The following is a 19780-nucleotide window of genomic DNA, read 5'->3' on the forward strand; positions in this document are numbered from 1 at the left end:
CTCAACTATTAAATTAAAATAGTCAATAGGAAGCCTTTTATATGTTTCAAAGGGAAAAAATTATTTTATCTTTTCATTATACTTACTTTCCCAAAAATGCACAATTTCTAACATAACACATGTGTTGACCTGAGGCAAATAATCTCCTCCTCCAATAGACAGACAGATACAGATAAGGATACTTTTGGATCCCCAACAATATGAATGCTGCCACATAGTAGTCTTCTTTTATTTTTTTCAAAATACATTTGTTATTGGGATGTCTGGGTGACTCAGGGGTTGAGCATCTGCCTTTGGCTCAGGGTGTGATCCTGGAGTCCCGGGATTGAGTCCTGTGTCGGGTTCCCTGCATGGAGCCTGCTTCTCCCTCTGCCTGTGTCTCTGCCTCTCTCTCTCTTTCTCTTTCTCTCTCTCTCTGTCTCTCATGAGTAAGTAAAGTCTTTCTAAAAAATACATTTGTAATAGATAAAAGAGAAACAGGAAAAGGAAAACTGGGTGAAAACAGCCAGACAGTGTCTGTGTCTGCAATTGAGACAGGGTTACAATTGAGTTACAGGAATAATGGGCAGAAAAAGAACTAAGGGACAGTAGCCAAACCACAGCAGGGGCAGCTAGGATGCAACTATTGTTCTTTAAGGATAAAAAATAAATAAATAAAACCTGCCAGAAACAAATCATCAGAGGTTCACTGAGCATTGCTGGTTTCTGACTTAGTACAACTCTATGTCTTCATTTATACCAATTAAATAATTTATATAGAAAGAGATATACAAGGTGACCTGCTTGTTACCAGAGAAGTAATTGGTGAGAGGGTTTACAGATAATCAAGAACCCCTGGCTCCCACTGAAAGTTCTTTGTCCTAAATAGAACTTCATATTAGTTCTATATGTATTCCATTATCTATTTCTGCAGTAACAAATTACTGGAAATTTAGTGTTTACCAAAACACAAATGTGTGATTCGCAGCTCTGAAGAGGAGAAGGCCAAAATGGGTCTTCCAAGATAGAATCATGATGTCATCAGAGCTGCATCCCTTGTACAGGATCTAGGAGAGAACTCATTACCTTCCTCTTCCAAGGTTGCCTGCATTCTTGGCTTCATGACCCTTTCATCCCTCTTCAAAGTACATCACTCCAAACTCTGCCAACTTTCGTCACATCTCCTTTCTGACTCTAACCGTCCTCCCACCCTTTTGTAAAGTAGGAATCATGTGGTTACATTGGCTGGTCCTCATAATCCAGGATAATATTCCCATCTCAAAATTCTTAATCACATTGGCAAAGTCCGTTGTGCCATGTAAAGTAACCTATTCTCAGGCTCAGGGATTAAGACATGGATACTTTGGGGCCATTATTATCATAGTCCAACAGATGTTTTAGGGGGAAAAAAAGAAAATCTTATCACTAACCAAGGATTCGGATGGAGAAACTTTCAGAGAGCCTGTCAGGAAGATGGGAGAGATATTGAAGGAGGAAGAACAGGTAGTGCATCTGGATCTTCTTCCTGAAACTACATGTAATACCCTTCTGACTCCTACTATATCTAAGACCAAGTCTGACCAATTAATATCCACTAACAATGGAGAATCTATCATGGGATGACCTCAAGATAATCAGCCAACCAATATGTACTTGGACAACTTGATTTAGTCCTCAGTGCTTCTCTGAATGATTTTGAAATGACTTTTGTTTGTTAGTTCAGTTAATATTTTTGAAGGCCCCGAATTCCAAGCACCATTCCAGGCACTGAGGATACAGCACAGACAAGAATTCTTACCTTTTGAAGTCCACATTTGTAACAGAAAATGCAATTTGAGTCTGCTACATACAGATTCTCTTTTCTAGAAAGGATAAGAACACTTGAAGAAATGCTATAGTCCATCAAATAATGAGGAGTCACAAACACTCTGCTTCTTTCTAGTTCAATTCCCATATTCACAGAATCTCCTCTCAGTATTCTGATTTATTTTTTAATCTGAATTTTTGCATCGATGATTTCTATTACAGTAATTTTTCAATGGTTTTATGATAAATATGCGTGGGTTTTATCTCCCCAAATATGTTACAAGACACTTGGGGCAGGTTTTGTGTACCATAGTTGTTTGTTCTGGCTGAAAAGTAGCTCAGATATGATGCTGACTGGATTTCATGGCTAATTCACTCATTCATTCAACAAATATTTCTGTAGCAGCTATCATTACAATTTTAAGTAAAATTGTTTAAACCATTTTGTGACTTAAAACCAAGCCTCCATGTAATGAACTATGAACTAACTAATCAAAATTTTTCCCGGAATGGGCAGAAAAATAAGGCAAAAAGCATTCCTTTTGATCACGAAGGAAAAAAAGTGTGTTAGACAAAACTCTTCCAAGTCTTCCATGAAGTAGGAATAACAATGAGAATATACTATAACATAAAAATCTAACTAGTGCTTCGTCCAAATTGAAATATGAAGAGCAAAAAAACAAACAAACAAGTGATGGTGGGGCACCTGGGTGGCTCAGTCAGTTAACTGTCCCATTCGTGATTTCAGCTCAGGTCATGATCCTAGGGTCTTGAGATGGAGCTCTGCATCAGGCTCCACACCCAGTGGAGAGCTTAAAATTCTTTCTCTCCCTTTCCCTCTGTTCTGGAAACCCCTCACTGGCTCACACACAGACACACACACTCTCTCTCTCTCTCTAAAAAAAAGAAAGAAGAAAGAAGAAAGAAAAGAAAGAAAGAAAGAAAGAAAGAAAGAAAGAAAGAAAGAAAGAAGAAAGAAAGAAAGAAAGAAAGAAAGAAAGAAAGAAAGAAAGAAAGAAAGAAAGAAAGAAAAGAACAAGTGAGGGCAGCCCGGGTGGCTCAGTGGTTTAGCGCTGCCTTCAGCCCAGGGCCTGATCCTGGAGACCCAGGATCGAGTCCCATGTCGGGCTCCCTGCATGGAGCCTGCTTCCCCTCTGCCTGTGTCTCTGCCTCTCTCTCTGTCTCTCATGAATAAATAAATAAAATCTTAAAAAAAAAGAAAGAAAGAAAGAAAAGAACAAGTGAGAAGTAGAAGAAATACTGACAAACCTGACCATTAATAAGTTTGTAAGGAATAGAGTTAGCAAAATCAGAAAGGGATTTATTGAGTCATTCAGGGAAAATATACACAGACTTATGATTCTGTGTAAAGCTTACATAAAGACAGAGTCTAGCCAGAGGACAAAAAGGACAATTTGGGGGGGAAAAAAAGTTAAATACATTTTAAAAATCAGAAAGGAAATTGGTGGAAAGATGACAAAAGGGAAGACAATAGGAAACTGGGTTTTTGAATGCAGCAGGAATCCAAGATAGTTGGTTAGATGGAAAATTGTGATAAACAGTAAGAAATGCAGACTGGGAACTTATTTAGATATGCAGTCTCAAAAGTCTTCATGCTCAGAATTGCTTCCTACTGGACTGGCACCTAGCATTAGAGTTGCTTTGTTTTTGACTAACACACTGCCTCCTCTAGTTTTACTTACATTGCTAAGGGAAAGGGGCCACATTAAGCTATTGTAGACAAGTCACCAGATGGCTCTCCTCACACATCTTATGTGTGCAAGAAATGATGATTTTCACAATGAAGAAATAACTGATTCATTGTAAACCTGACTCATTACCCAAGAAGGAAGAGAGAGCCAGACTCTGAGAATAAGAGCTAAGCCTGAGAATAGAAGGATTCATGAGCCAAAGACAAAATGTATCCACTTTATATCCCTAAAAGAACAAAAAAAATAATAATAAAACAACTAACAAATAGAAGATCTGGAAACTTACCCAGCTCCTGTCTTCAACTATTCAAATTTCTTGAGTGTCTCTCCAGTGCTTCTGAGATATAATCTCAACAGCTTCTGGAAGGAGACACTGGGTTCTGGAGGCTCAATCACCTTGAGACATTGCAGACTTTCCATGGAAACAGCGTTGCCCCTGTAAGGCCATTGCCATTAGAAGATATTCCACTTTGAGCTCTCTAGTTCTGGTCTAGCTATTACACTCAAGAATTACCACATGAATCACAGCCATTGTTTATTTAGGCTGGGTAAATGAAAATCCACATTCTTCAGCATTTAATGGAATCATCATTTATTTTACTTTTTCTATTTTAAATTCAAGTTAGTTAAACTATAGTGTATTATTAGTCTCAAGGGTAGAAGTTAGTGATTCATCAGTTGCATATAACACCCCAGTGCTCATTACATCCAGTGCCCTCCTTATGGAATCATCATTTAAGTGTCTTGATGTATATAGAATTAGAATCGGGGAAACCCTTAGAATATATTCATGGGAATTTTACACTTCAAAATATTCTGGGGGGACAAAGAGAAATATGCTCATTATTCCCAATTAATAAAATCACTCAGGGGACCCCTGGGTGGCTCAGTGTTTGAGCATCTGCCTTTGGCTCAGGTTGTGATCCTGGGGTCCTAGAATCAGTCCTGCATCAAGCTTCTCACAGGGAACCTGCTTTTCCCTCTGCCTATGTCTCTGCCTCTCTCTGGTGTCTCTCACGAATAAATAAATAAAATGCTTTTTTTAATTTTAAAATTAAAAAATAATAACATCATCCAGTTGGAAGAGGTCTAAAAATGTGTTCTGACACAGTTTCTTTCTCTATTTCTCCATTCAAGACATGTCCATTTCTCTCTAGTTTACATGGTTTGAAAATTCATTTTCTTCCTTGGCATCTTGCTTTTTCTTAACATAATAGTCCAAAGGTTCTTCCTTACATAAAAAATAAATAAATAAATAAAAATTTAAAAAACTCTCATCCTTTAAAGTAAGCTGATGTCCACTTGATTCTTTCTCTGTGAACATAATGACATTGTCAGCAACTCTCTCAGATAAATGTTTGATATCCTGGGACCTGGTAAAGGCAAATAAAGATCACTCATTGGTACCTGTTGTGCCCAAGATCGGGAATCCGAGAAACCACCAAGGAGCCGACACCGATGCAAGCACTCGAGGGTTTATTACAAGTTCGAGCTTGGGTCCAAGTATACCCGACTCAGCGGAGCAGGGACTTGGACCTCCAGGCTAAGAGGCAAAGCAGCTTTATAGGGGCCAGTGGCCAATGGGATTGTAACATACCCAGAAAGTTGCACAGTCATGTCGGTCCACACGCAGGTGGCCGATTGAATTACATTTCACCCTATAGTATCCATCTGAACTGGCCTATCACTGGGTCGGAATTGGTGCGCAGTTTTGGCGGCACGAGGCCGGGTTACATTGTTACCAGCCGATTTCCGGTAAGGCTGTGCCGAGCGGTTTGACTAGGGTGGGGCAACGCCTTAAGCAATTAGCAGGTCATGTGGGGGTGATACAGGAGGTGGGGGGCAGCAGAAAATGGAGTTAGTCCCGCTCTGCTTGTCCAGGGGTAGGGGATTTTTGTTAAATTTCCTGGGTCCCACAGTACTCTCCAGTTTTACCACTTGGATTCCTTTAGCCTTCCCTCATAGGACCATCTTCTATCCCTTCATCTGTGGTGCTCTGCCTAAATACCCCCATCTCACCACCAAACATCTCTAGAATTGTGACAAACAATTCTAACAAACGTTTAAAGAACATAAACAAAATCAGGAAGATTGACTACTGGTTGTTAAACATTACATATTTAGTTTCCTACTTTTTTCTCCATCCTTCCAACACTTGATTTTAACCTACACTGCATTAGATTAGGATGAGTTAAATCCCTAAATATTTTTCTTCTAAGAAGGGTTTCAATGATCTTTTCTCCATCCCGCTTCTACAAAATTAGGTTTTCTTTTCTTTTTTTCCTAATTTCTCATATCACTTGTACCTACTTCAAGTTAGTTCACTTCTTTATGTTGACAACTGCTTGTGTTTATTCTTCTGCTCTGCTCATCATCTCTCCACCACCACCTGTTTTTTCCTGCCTCTGGGCCAAAACATAATGGAAATAGACAAATAGCAAACCATTGTCTGAGTTATCTTTGTCACTGAAGTTTATCTAGTTTAATATCTTCCTCCTCTTGTCAGGGTCGTTCCATCCTTGCCTTGGAGCTATTCACAGACCATTACCTCAAAGGCACAGAAGTACATAAAAGGTTTCTAAAAATAGAAAAAAAATTACCTGAACTGGAGGATAGGAACCCACTAATGTTATCCTGACCAAGGATTACACAACAAAGGTCAATTAGTCAAGGAAATTGTTTCCTAAAAATATATTCATTGTGATAACAAAAACAAAGGGAATTGTTCTAAATGAGTTGTAGGAGGGAGGAATGACACTACTCTTTAAAAAGATCATCTGGGTTATGTTCTTTGCCACTTTAAATACTATCATGAATAATAAAAGCATTCTTAAGTAATTTGATAATATTCACTTTCTGAAAAATTAATAGACATTTTATGGACCAGCCTGATAAATAAAAATTTCCTCTGTATATATATGAACTAGGAAAATGCTAAAAATTTTTTACTTAAAAAAAAATCTTGGAGGGAGGGGCAAGACGGTGGAGAGTGGGGTCCCCAAGTCACCTGTCCCCGCCAAATTACCTAGAAAACCATCCAATCATCCTGAAAATCTACGAATTCGGCCTGAGATTGAAAGAGAGACCTGCTGGAAGGGTACAGTGAGAAGAGTTCGCGCTTCTATCAAGGTAGGAAGACGGGGAAAAAGAAATAAAGACACAAAAGGCCTCCAAGGGGGAGGGGCCCCGCGAGGAGCTGGGCTGAGGCCGGGGCGAGTGTCCCCAGGACAGGAGAGCCCCGTCCCGGAGGAGCAGGAGCTGCACCAACCTTCCTGGGCGGAAAGGGGCTCGCAGGGAGTTAGAGCAGGACCCAGGAGGGCGGGGACGCCCTCGGGCTCCCGGGGACACTAACAGGCACCTGCACCCTGGGAGAGCGCCCCGAGGTCCCTAAGGGCTGCAGCGCTCGGCGGGACCCGGAGCAGCTTGGAGGGGCTCGGGGGCGGCTCCGCGGAGGGGGCTGCGGGGCAGGAGCGCGAATCCAACAGTGCAGGCCCCGGAGCACAGGGCGCCGGGACAAAGCCCAGGATCCGGCCTCCCCCCAGGACAGGCAGAGGCCGGGAGGGCCCAGGACAGCGAGGACGCTCCTGCCTGGAACTGAGCAGATCAGCGGCCCTGCCCGGAGCCTCCAGGCCCTGCAGACGGAGAGCCCCGGAGTTACTGCGGGAGCTGACTCCAGGGCTGCAGAGCTGGCCCTGCCACTGCGGTTGTTCCTCCTGGGGCCTCACGGGGTGAACACCCCAACTGAGCCCTGCACCAGGCAGGGGCAGAGCAGCTCCCCCAAGTGCTGACACCTGAGAATCAGCACAGCAGGCCCCTCCCCCAGAAGACCAGCTAGAAGGACAAGTTCCAGGGGAGGTCAAGGGACTTAAAGTATACAGAATCAGAAGATACTCCCCGTGTTTTGTTTTGTTTTGCTTTTTGATTTCTGTTTGCTATCCCCACCCTTTTTCTCCTTTCTTTCTTTTTCTTTTTCTTCTCTTTTTCTTTTCTTCCTTTTTTCTTTTTTCTTTTTTATTTCCTTCTTTCTCTCCTCTCTTTTACTACTTTTCCCAATACAACTTGTTTTTGGCCACTCTGCACTGAGCAAAATGACGAGAAGGAAAACCTCACCTCAAAAGAAAGAATCAGAAACAGTCCTCTCCCCCACAGAGTTACAAAACCTGGATTACAATTCAATGTCAAAAAGCCAATTCAGAAGCACTATTATAAAGCTACTGGTGGCTCTAGAAAAAAAGGACTCAAGAGACTTCATGACTGCAGAATTTAGATCCAATCAGGCAGAAATTAAAAATCAATTGAATGAGATGCAATCCAAACTAGAAGTCCTAACGACCAGGCTTACTGAGGTGGAAGAACGAGTGAGTGTCATAGAAGACAAGTTGATGGCAAAGAAGGAACTGAGGAAAAAAGAGACAATTAAAAGACCAAGAATATAGATTAAGGGAAATAACAGCCTGAGGAAGAAAAACCTACATTTAATTGGGGTTCCCGAGGGCGCCAATGGGACAGAGGGCCAGAATATGTATTTGAACAAATCCTAGCTGAACACTTTCCTAATCTGGGAAGGGAAACAGACATTCAGATCCAGGTAATCGAGAGATCCCCCCTTAAAATCAATAAAAACCGTTCAACACCTCGACATTTAATAGTTAAGCTTGCAAATTCCAAAGATAAAGAGAAGATCCTTAAAGCAGCAAGAGACAAGAAATCCCTGACTTTTATGGAGAGGAGTATTAAGGTAACAGCAGACCACTCCACAGAGACCTGGCAGACCAGAAAGGGCTGGCAGGATATATTCAGGGTCCTAAATGAGAAGAACCTGCAGCCAAGAATACTTTATCCAGCAAGGCTCTCATTCAGAATGGAAGGAGAGATAAAGAGCTTCCAAGACAGGCAGGAACTGAAAGAATGTGTGACCTCCAAACCAGCTCTGCAAGAAATTTTAAAGGGGGACTCTTAAAATTCCCCTTTCAGAAGAAGTTCAGTGGAACAATCCACAAAAACAAGGACTGAATAGATATGATGACACTAAACTCATATCTATCAATAGTAACTCTGAACGTGAACAGGTTTAATGACCCCATCAAAAGGCGCAAGGGTTCAGGCTAGATAAAAAAGCAGGAACCATCTATTTGCTGTCTACAAGAGACTCATTTTAGACAGAAGGACACCTACAACCTGAAAATAAAAGGTTGGAGAACCATTTACCATTCAAATGGTCCTCAAAAGAAAGCAGGTGTAGCCATCCTTTATATCAGATAAACTAAAATTTACCCCGAAGATTGTACTGAGAGATGAAGAGGGACACTATCTCAGACTTAAAGGATCTCTCCAACAAGAGGACTTAACAATCTTCAATATATATGCCCCGAATGTGGGAGCTGCCAAATATTTAAACCAATTAATAACCGAACTGAAGAAATACTTCGATAATAATACACTTATACTTGGTGACTTCAATCTAGCTCTTTCGACCCTCAATAGGTCTTCTAAGCACAACATCTCCAAAGAAACGAGAGCTTTAAATGATACACTGGACCAGATGGATTTCACAGATATCTACAGAACTTTACATCCAAACTCAACTGAATACACATTCTTCTCAAGTGCACATGGAACTTTCTCCAGAATAGACCACATACTGGGTCACAACTCAGGTCTGAACCGATACCAAAAGATCGGGATGGTCCCCTGTATATTCTCAGACCATAATGCCTTGAAATTAGAAATAAATCACAACAAGAAGTTTGGAAGGACCACAAAAACATGGAGGTTAAGGACCATCTTGCTAAAAGATGGAAGGGTCAACCAAGAAATTAAGGAAGAATTGAGAAGATTCATGGAAACTAATGAGAATGAAGATACAACCGTTCAAAATCTTTGGGATGCAGCAAAAGCAGTCCTGATGGGACATCACAATACATCACAATACAAGCATCCATTCAAAAACTGGAAAGAACTCAAATACAAAAGCTCACCTTACACATAAAGGAGCTAGAGAAAAAGCAGCAAATGGACCTCACCCCCAGCAGAAGAAGAGAGTTAATTAAAATTCGAGCAGAACTAAATGAAATTGACACCAAAAGAACTGTGGAACAGATCAAGAGAACCAGGAGTTGGTTCTTTGAAAGAATTAATAAGATAGATAAACCATTAGCCAACCTTATTAAAAAGAAGAGAGAGAAGACTCAAATTAATAAAATCATGAATGAGAAAGGAGAGATCACTACCAACACCAAGGAAATACAAACGATTTTAAAAACATATTATGAACAGCTCTACGCCAATAAATTAGGCAACCTAGAAGAAATGGACACATTCCTGGAAAGCCACAAACTACCAAAACTGGAGCAGGAAGAAATAGAAAACCTGAACAGGCCAATAACCAGGGAGGAAATTGAAGCAGTCATCAAAAACCTCCCAAGACACAAGAGTCCAGGGCCAGATGGCTTCCCAGGGGAATTCTATCAAACGTTTAAAGAAGAAACCATACCTATTCTGCTAAAGCTGTTTGGAAAGATAGAAAGAGATGGAGTACTTCCACATTCGTTCTATGAGGCCAGCATCACCTTAATTCCGAAACCAGACAAAGACCCCACCAAAAAGGAGAATTACAGACCAATATCCCTGATGAACATGGATGCAAAAATTCTCAACAAGATACTAGCCAATAGGATCCAACAATATATTAAGAAAATTATTCACCATGACCCAGTAGGATTTATCCCCGGGACACAAGGCTGGTTCAACACTCATAAATCAATGTGATTCATCATAACAGCAAGAGAAAAACAAAGAACCATATGATCCTCTCATTAGATACAGAGAAAGCATTTGAAAAAATACAGCATCCATTCCTGATCAAAACTCTTCAGATTGTAAGGATAGAGGGAACATTCCTCGACATCTTAAAAGCCATCTACGAAAAGCCCACAGCCAATATCATTCTCAATGGGGAAGCACTGGGAGCCTTTCCCCTAAGATCAGGAACAAGACAGGGATGTCCACTCTCACCACTGCTATTCAACATGGTACTGGAAGTCCTCGCCTCAGCAATCAGACAACAAAAAGACATTAAAGGCATTCGAATTGGCAAAGAAGAAGCCAAACTTAACCTCTTCGCAGATGACATGATACTCTACATAGAAACCTCAAAAAGCTCCACCCCAAGATTGCTAGAACTCATACAGCAATTCAAAAGTGTGGCAGGATACAAAATCAATGCCCAGAATCCAGGGGCATTTCTATGCAGTAACAATGAGACTGAAGAAAGAGAAATTAAGGAGTCAATCCCATTTACAATTGCACCCAAAAACATAAGATACCTAGGAATAAACCTAACCAAAGAGGTAAAGGATCTATAACCTAAACATTACAGACCACTTCTGAAAGAAATTGAGGAAGACAGAAAGAGATGGAAAAATATTCCATGCTCATGGATTGGCAGAATTAATATTGTGAAAATGTCAGTGTTACCCAGGACAATGTACACATTTAATGCAATCCCTATCAAAATACCATGGACTTTCTTCAGAGAGTTAGAACAAATTATTTTAAGATTTGTGTGGAATCAGAAAAGACCCCGAATAGCCAGGGGAATTTTAAAAAAGAAAACCATAGCTGGGGGCATCACAATGCCAGATTTCAGGTTGTACTACAAAGCTGTGGTCATCAAGACAGTGTGGTACTGGCACAGAAACAGACACATAGATCAATGGAACAGAATAGGGAACCCAGAAGTGGACCCTGAACTTTATGGTCAACTAATATTCGACAAAGGAGGAAAGACTGTCCATTGGAAGAAAGACAGTCTCTTCAATAAATGGTGTTGGGAAAACTGGACATCCACATGCAGAAGAATGAAACTAGACCACTCCCTTTCACCATACACAAAGATAAACTCAAAATGGATGAAAGATCTAAATGTGAGACAAGATTCCATCAAAATCCTAGAGGAGAACACAGGCAACACCCTTTTCAAACTCAGCCACAGTAACTTCTTGCAAGATACATCCACGAAGGTAAAAGAAACAAAAGCAAAAATGAACTATTGGGACTTCATCAAGATAAGAAGCTTTTGCACAGCAAAGGATACAGTCAACAAAACTAAAAGACAACCTACAGAATGGGAGAAGAGATTTGGAAATGACAGATAAAGGGCTAGTTTCCAAGATCTATAAAGAACTTATTAAACTCAACACCAAAGAAACAAACAATCCAATCATGAAATGGGCAAAAGACATGAAGAGAAATCTCACAGAGGAAGACATGGACATGGCCAACATGCACATGAGAAAATGCTCTGCATCACTGGCCATCAGGGAAATACAAATCAAAACAACCATGAGATCCCACCTCACACCAGTGAGAATGGGGAACATTAACAAGGCAGGAAACAACAAATGTTGGAGAGGATGCGGAGAAAGGGGAACCTTCTTGCACTGTTGGTGGGAATGTGAACTGGTGCAGCCACTCTGGAAAACTGTGTGGAGGTTCCTCAAAGAGTTAAAAATAGACCTGCCCTACAACCCAGCAATTGCACTGTTGGGGATTTACCCCAAAGATTCAGATGCAATGAAACGCCGGGACACCTGCCCCCCGATGTTTCTAGCAGCAATGTCCACAGTAGCCAAACTGTGGAAGGAGCCTCGGTGTCCATCAAAGATTAATGGATAAAGAAGCTGTGGTCTATGAATACAATGGAATATTCCTCAGCCATTAGAAACGACCAATACCCACCATCTGCTTCAACGTGGATGGAACTGGAGGGTATTATGCTGAGTGCAGTAAGTCAATCAGAGAAGGACAAACAGTGTATGTTCTCATTCATTTGGGGAATATAAACAATAGTGAAAGGGAATATAAGGGAAGGGAGAAGAAATGTGTGGGAAATATCAGAAAGGGAGGTAGAACATGAGAGACTCCTAACTCTGGGAAACAAACTAGGGGTGGTAGAAAGGGAGGTGGGGTGACTGGGTGACGGGCACTGAGGGGGGTACTTGATGTGATGAGCACTGGGTGTTATTCTGTATGTTGGGAAATTTAACACCAATAAAAAAATAAATAAAATAAATAAATAAGTAAATAAATAAATAAATAAATAAATAAATAAAAATTAAAAAATTAGGGTATGCCTGGCTAACTTCAAAAAGAAAAGAAAAACCATTTTTGTCTTCATAACAGATGCAGAAAACTCATTTGACAGATTACATGTTTTCTTGAAAATTCAGCCATCCAGATGCCCTAAATTATAAAGAGGTATAACACTATTAAGCTTGAAACTTATTAAATAAGGAAGTTTTGAATATATATTGATTGAATGAAAATGAAAACGTTTAGATCAGTGTCTAAATCTTTTGTCAAAAATCCTCCCAATTCAAGAGGCAATTCATAATATGAACGAAAAGCCCTAAGTATACAGCTACTCTTTGCCCAGTAATTACATATTACTGGGCAACTCTCCCAGCACCATTTATTGGTGAGAAAATAATTGGAAGAAAATAATCAAAAAAGTGCACAATATTGATTTATAGCATGATTCCTATTAGCAATATTGATGACTATATATACATCAAAGGAAGCTGGTTAAAAAAATATGGTAAAACAAATAAGTTCTGGGGATGTAATGCACAGCATGATGACTATAAATAATACTGTTTTGTATTTGAAAATTTCTAGAAGAATCAATAGATCTTAAAACTTTCCATTATAAGAAGATAAATGTATTAAATATGTGTAGTGATGGATCTTTTTTTTGGGGGGGGGTATATTTTATTATTGGAGCTCAATTTGCCAGCAATATACCATAACACCCAGTGCTCAATCCATGAAGTGCCCCCCTCACTGCCACCCAGTCACTCCAACTCCCCACTCACCTCCCTTTCTGCCACCCCTTGTTAGTTTCCCAGAGTTAGGTGTCTTTCATGTTCTGTCACCCTCACTGATATTTCCCATTCAATTTCTCTCCTTTCTGCTTTATTCCCTATCGCTATTTTTCATATTCCCCAAATGAATGAGAGCATACACTGTTTGTCCTTCTCTGATTGACTTACTTCACTCAGCATACTGCCCTCCAGTTCCATCCATGTTGAAGCAAATGGTGGGTATTTGTCGTTTCTATGGCTGAGGAATATTCTATTGTATACATAAACCACATCTTCTTTATCCTTTCATCTTTGATGGACACCGAAGCTCCTTCCACAGTTTGGCTATTGTGGACGTTGCTGCTAGAAACATCAGGGTGCAGGTGTCCCGGCGTTTCATTGCATCTGTATCTTTGGGGTAAATCCCCAACAGTGCAATTGCTGGGTCGTAGGGCAGGTCTATTTTTAACTCTTTGAGGAACCTCCACACAGTTTTCCAGAGTGGCTGCACCAGTTCACATTCCCACCAACAGTGCAGGAGGCTTCCCTTTTCTCCGCATCCTCTCCAACATTTGTTGTTTCCTGCCTTATTAATTTTCCCCATTCTCACTCGTCTGAGGTGGGATCTCATGGTGGTTTTGATTTGTATTTCCCTGATAGCCAGTGATGCAGAGCATTTTTTCATGTGCTTATTAGCCATGTCTATGTCTTCCTCTGTGAAATTTCTGTCCATGTTTTTGCCCATTTCATGACTGGATTGTTTGTTTCTTGGGTGTTGAGTTTCATAAGTTCTTTATAGATCTTGGATACTAGCCCTTTGTCCAATAGGTCATTTGCAAATATCTTCTCCCATTCTGTAGGTTGTCTTTACTTCTGTTGACTATTTCTTTTGCTGTGCAGAAGCTTTTTATCTTGATTAAGTCCCAATACTTCATTTTTGCTTTTGTTTCCCTTGCCTTCATAGATGTATCTTACAAGAAATTGCTGTGGCTGAGTTCAAAAAGGGTGTTGATTGTGTTCTCCCCCAGGATTTTGATGGATTCCTGTCTCACATTTAGATCTTTCATAATTTTGAGTTTATCTTTGTGTCTGGTGTAAGAGGATGGTCGTTTCATTCTTCTGCATGTGGCTGTCCAACTCTCCAAGCACCATTTATTGAAGAGACTGTCTTTCTTCCAGTGGTTAGTCTTTCCTCCTTTATGGAATATTAGTTGACCATAAAGTTGAGGGTCCACTTCTGGGTTCTCTATTCTGTTCCATTGATCTATGTGTCTGTTTTTGTGCCAGTACCACACTGTCTTGATGATCACAGCTTTGTAGTACAGCTTGAAATCTGGCACTGTGATGCCCTCGCCTCTGGTTTTCTTTTTCAATACTACCCTGGCTATTTGGGGTCTTTTCTGATTCCACACAAAACTTAAAATGATTTTTCCAACTCTCTGAAGAAAGTCCATGGCATTTTGATAGGGATTGCATTCAATGTGTACATTGCCCTGGGTAGCATGGACATTTTCAAAATATTAATTTTCCAATCCAGTAGCATGGAATATCTTTCCATCTCTGTGTCTTCCTCCATGTCTTTCAGAAGTGCTCTGTTGTTTTTAGGTGATAGATCCTTTACCTCTTTGGTTAGGTTTATTCCGAGCTATCTTATGTTTTTGGGTGCAATTGTAAATGGGATTGACTCCTTAATTTCTCTTTCTTCAGTCTCATTGTTAGTGTATAGAAATGCCACTGACTTCTGGGCATTGATTTTGTATCCTGCCACACTTTTGAATTGCTGTATGAGTTCTAGCAATCTTGGGGTGGAGTCTTTTGGGTTTTCTATGAACAGTATCTTGTCATCTGCAAAGAGGGAGAATTGGACTTCTTTACTTATTTGAATGCCTTTAATGTCTTTTTGTTGTCTAATTGCTGAGTCTAGGACTTCCAGTACTATGTTGAATAGCAGTGGTGAGAGTGGACATCCCTATCGTGTTCCTGATCTTAGGGGAAAGGCTCCCAGTGTTTCCCCATTGAGAAGGATATTATCCTGTGGGCTTTTCGTAGATGGCTTTTAAGATGCTGAGGAATGTTCCCTCTGTCCCTACTGAAGAGCTTTCATCAGGAATGGATTCTGTATTTTGTCAAATGCTTTCTCTACATCTTGAGAGTATCATATGATTCTTGTTTTTACTCTCGTTGATATGATTTATCACGTTGATTGTTTTACGAGTGTTGAATCAGCCTTGTATCCCATGGATAAATCCCACTTGGTCATGGTGAATAATCTTCTTAATGTATTGCTGGATGCTATTGGCTACTATCTTGGTGAGAATTTCTGCATCTGAGCTCATTAGGGATATTGGTCTATAATTGTCTATAATTCTTTTTTTTGGTGGGGTTTTTGTCTGGTTTTGGAATTAAGGTGATGCTGGCCTCAAAAATGAGTTTGGAAGTATTTTGTCTCTTTCTATCTTTTGGAACAGCTTTAGTAGAATAGGTATTGTTTCTTCCTTAACAGAATTCTCCTGGGAAGCCATCTGGCCCTGGACTTTTGCATCTTGGGAGGTGTTTGATGACTGCTTCAATCTCCTCCCTGGCTTTTGCCTTGCTCTGGTTTTCTATTTCTTCCTGTTCCAGTTTCGGGTATTTGTGGTTTCTCAGAAATGTGTCCATTTTTTCTAGATTGCCTAATTTATTGATGTATAGCTGCTCATAATATGTTTTTAAAATCGTTTGTATTTCTTTGGTATTGGTTGTGATCTGTCCTTTTTCATTCGTGATTTTAAAGATTTGAGTCTTTTATCTTTTGTTTTTAATAAGGCTGGCTAATGACTTATCTATGTTATTAATTCTTTCAAAGAACCAATTCCTGGTTTTGTTGATCTGTTCTACAATTCTTCTGATCTCTATTTCATTGAGTTCTGCTTGAATCTTTATTAACACTCTTCTGTTTAGTGTAGGTTTTATTTGCTGTTCTTTTTCAGTTTCTTTAGGTGCAAGGTTAGCTTGTGTATCTGATTTTTCCCAATATTTTGAGGGATGCTTGTATTGAGATGTATTTCCCTTTAGGACTGCTTTTGCTGTATCCCAAAGACTTTGAACAGTTGTATCTTCATTCTCATTAGTTTCCATGAAAACTTTTAATTCTTCTCTAATTTCCTGGTTGACTCTTTCATCTTTTAGCAGGATGCTCTTTAACCTCCACGTGTTTGAGTTTCTTCCAAATTTATTCTTGTAATTGAGTTCAAATTTCAAAACATGAAAATATACAGGGGACAATCCCAATCTTTTGGTATCACTTGAGACCTGATTTGTGACCCAGTATGTGGTCTATTCTGGAGAAAGTTCCATGCGCACTTGAGAAGAATGTGTATTCAGTTATGTTTGGATGTAAAGTTCTGTATATATCTGTGAAATCCATCTGGTCCAGCGCATCATTTAAAGCTCTTGTTTCTTTGGAGATGTTGTGCATAGAAGATCTGTCATTTGCAGAAAGCACCATGTTGAAGTCTCCCAGTGTTAATGTATTATTATCGAAGTATGTCTTTACTTTGGTTATTAATTGATTGATATACTTGGTAGCTCCCACATTAGGGACATAAATATTCATGATTGTTAGGTCCTCTTGTTGGAGAGATCCTTTAAGTATGATATAGTGTCCTTCTTCATCTCTTACTACAGTCTTTGGGATAAACTTTATCTGGTATGAGGATGGCTACCCCTGCTTTCTTTTGAGGACCATTTGAATGGTAAATGGTTCTCCAACCTTTTATTTTCAGGCTGGAGGTGTCCTTAGGTCTAAAATGAGTCCCTTGTAGACAGCAAATAGATGGGTCTTGCTTGATTATCCAGTCTGAAACCCTGCATCTTTTGATGGGATCATTAAGCCCATTCATGTTCAGAGTTACTATTGACAGATATGAATTTAGTATCATTGTAATACCTATTCAATCCTGTTTTAGTGGATTATTTCTTTGAGCTTTCTCTTTCTTTTACAGGGTCCCCCTTAATATTTCTTGCAGAGCTGGTTTGGTGGTCACATATTCTTTCAGTTAATGCCTATCTTGGGAGCTCTTTATCTTTCCCTCTATTCTGAATGAAAGCCTTACTGGATTAAGTTTTCTTGGCTGCATATTCTTCTCATTTATTATCCTGAATATATCCTGCCAGCCCTTTCTGGCCTGCCAGGTCTCTATGGAGAGGTCTGCTGTTAATCTAATATTTCTCCCCATTATAAGTTAGGGATGTCTTGTCTCTTGCTACTTAAAGGTTTTCTCTTTATCTTTGGAATTTGCAAGTTTCACTATTAAATGTCAAGGTGTTGTATAGTTTTTATTCATTTTAGGGGGTATCTCTCTATCTCCTGTATCTGAATGCCTGTTTCCCTCCCCAAATTAGGGAAGTTCTCAGCTATAATTTCTTCAAATATGCTTTCTGGTCTTCTGTCCCTTTCGGCACCCTCTACAACCCCAATTAAATGTAGATTTTTCCTTCTGAGTCTGTCATTTATTTCCCTTAACCATTCCTCATGGTCTTTGGTTTTTCTCTTTTTTCCTCAGCTTCCTTCCTTGCCATCAACTTGTCTTCTATGTCACTCACTCTTTCTTCTACCTCGTCAGAGGTAGCCCTCTGTCAGTAGGTAGCCCTCGTCATTTCTTCTACCTCGTCAGAGGTAGCCCTCGTCAGTAGCCCTCGTCATTAGGACCTCCAGTTTGGATAGCATCTCATTTAATTGGTTTTTAATTTCTGCCTGATAAGATCTAAATTCTGCAGTCATGAAGTCTCTTGAATTCTTTGTGCTTTTTTCCAGAGCCACCAGTAGCTTTATAATTGTTCTTCTGAATTGGCTTTCTGACATGGAATTGTAATCCTCCAGCCCTTTACTGAGATCAGCCCAGGGGGTGTGTGGCACGCTCTCTCCCGTGTGCACTTCCTGTGTTAGTGACCCCGGGAGACTGAAGCTTTCCCTGCTGGGCGCCTTTCAGTCCCGGAGGAATCCAGTGTGGATTTTTAACGTGCCTGCTTCTCCGAGGCTGGGCTCTCCTGTCCTGGGAGGCTTTCACCATCCAGCCTTAGCCAAGTTCCTTGCAGGGCCCCCCCCCCCACTGGATTCTTTTTATCCGCCCCCCCCCCCCCCGTCTTTCTACCTAGTTATCAGTGCAAACTTCTCTCTGTAGCGTTCCAGCTGTTCTCTCTTTAAATCTCAGGTCGAATTCACAGGTTTTCAGAATGATTTGAAAGTTATCTAGGTAAGTTGGTGGGGACAGGTGACCTGGGGACCCTACTCTTCTGCCATCTTGCCCCCCGCCCCTAGTGATGGACCTTCATTAGACTTGTGGTGATCATTTCACAATATATACAAATATTAAATCTTCATGTTGTATACTGAAACTAATAAAATTATTATATTCCAATTATAACTCAATTTTTAAAGAATGAAAATTTTGAATACATGAAAGTAGGAACTACAAAAGAAGAGTGCCAATATATCTTTCCTAAGTTTGTGGGGACCTGATCTGTCAGCTGAGGTTCACTGACAAATTTTTGCAGAGGAGAGAGTAAAGATTTGTCAGAAACATTTTTAGCCTTGAATATTACTCTTCCCATACTTCACTAATAATCCATTGCTGCTGATGATCTTTTGTGTGTTCGTGAATAGTGGGCCAGTTTCATAATAAGTTGCCTAGCCCACACATGAATAATAATGCTTTCACTCAACACCCACTCCTATTTATTTGGGAACTCAGAAAAAATAGTGATATAGTTTTTGAATAGTTATTTATACCACTTCTGAAAAGTATATTTGGTTTTAAAATAATTATATATAACATACTTTATCACATGAAAAGTTTAATACATTTCTTTTTTTTAAGATTTTATTTATTTTATTCATGAGAGACACAGAGAGATAGGCAGAGGGAGAAGCAGGCTCCATGTAGGATGCCTGATGTGAGACTCAATCCTGGAATCTAGGATCACACCCTGAGCCAAAGGCATGCTCAACCACTGAGCCACCCAGACGTCCCTAATACATTTCTTCATTATAGATGGTTTATTAATATATCTCTTCATTTGTAGACATTTTTGCAACAAATTTTCTTTTGTAATGTCTACACTTTATATTTGCTTTTAGTTATAAATCTGATTCATATTATATAGAAATCTTTTGCATTTTATTTATTTATAAACCAGTGCCACCTAGCCTTAGATCCGAAATGTTCAATCCACTGATAAGCTTTTAATATTCAAATAGTTTTCTTTTCCATATAAAAATTGTTTAGGAATAATTGAGGTAAAATATAATTATGATATACACTGAATGGTGTAGCAATTTATATCTTCTGGTCTCAAACCACTTGATTAAATAATAATATTAAACTTTCCTGAGTTGTTGTTCTATGATTTATCCCAAATTTCACCTTCCAATCCCAACTA

This window comes from Vulpes vulpes, chromosome 15, assembly GCF_048418805.1.
Source record: "Vulpes vulpes isolate BD-2025 chromosome 15, VulVul3, whole genome shotgun sequence".
Lineage (NCBI taxonomy): Eukaryota > Metazoa > Chordata > Mammalia > Carnivora > Canidae > Vulpes > Vulpes vulpes.